The following is a 951-nucleotide window of genomic DNA, read 5'->3' as shown; positions in this document are numbered from 1 at the left end:
ATGAATACATATCAAAAATATCCTGCTCTTTCCCTTCCGTATGCCACTGAAGAGCCTGGTGTTGCCAAGGGTCACCGCCCTGCCCAGCGTTACTGGTATTGTAAGAACAAGCCATACCCAAACTCTTGCTTCTGCCTCAGTATCCCTGATGCCAAAATCTGCATCTTTGTCCTGGGGCGGAAGAGGCAGAAGTAGATGAGTTCCTACTCTGCGGCCACATGGTGTCAGATGAAGATGAGCAGCTCTCCTCCGAAGCCTTGGGGGCCATGTGAATCTGTGCCAAAAAGTACGTGGTGAAAAGTTGTGGCAAAGATGACTTTCACATCCAAGTGCGGCTGCACCCCTTCCACGGCATCCGCATCAACAAGATGCTGTCTTGTGCTGGGGCCGGCAGGCTCCAGGCAGGTATTCGGGTGCTTTTGGAAAGCCCAGGGCACAGTGGCCAGAGTCCACATTGGCAAAGTCATTATGTCCATCCACACCAAGCTGCAGAACAAGGAGCATGTGACTGAGGTCCTACGCAGAGCCAAACTCAAGATCCCTGGCCACCAGAAGATCCACATCTCCAAGAAGTGGGGCTTTACTAACTTTAATATGGATGAGTTTGAAGACATGGTGGCCGAGAAGCACCTCATCCCAGATGGCTGTAGGGTCAAATATATCTCTAGTCGTGGTCCACTGGACAAATGGCGGGCCCTGCACTGGTGAGAGTCTCGGTGCTGCTCCCCACCTTACACCCACCAATAAACCAACTTTCTATTAAAAAAAAATCCTACGTAGCACAGAAAGAAGGATTTAAGTCATAATGGGAACAAAAAATTACAAGTCTAAGAGTAAATTTAATTATCTCAAAACAACAGAGCTTTATTGAGAAAGTCATATATAAATGAAAAGATATAGTGCATACTTAAATAATCAAATATAGACATTAAAAATATTTGTTATTCATGA

The 951-nt window shown here is 46.1% G+C and overlaps 1 pseudogene across 1 annotated transcript; it reads left to right on the top strand.

The window, feature by feature from the left end:
* On the top strand, positions 1 to 708 carry LOC308522102 (large ribosomal subunit protein uL16-like; annotated as a pseudogene). The gene has a single exon. The product of its transcript is annotated as a large ribosomal subunit protein uL16-like (transcript).
* Positions 709 to 951: the final 243 nt, after the last annotated feature.

This window comes from Myotis nattereri (genome assembly GCF_964212035.1).
Source record: "Myotis nattereri genome assembly, chromosome: 1".
Taxonomy (NCBI): domain Eukaryota; kingdom Metazoa; phylum Chordata; class Mammalia; order Chiroptera; family Vespertilionidae; genus Myotis; species Myotis nattereri.
This window is presented reverse-complemented; position numbering and strand designations above follow the sequence as displayed.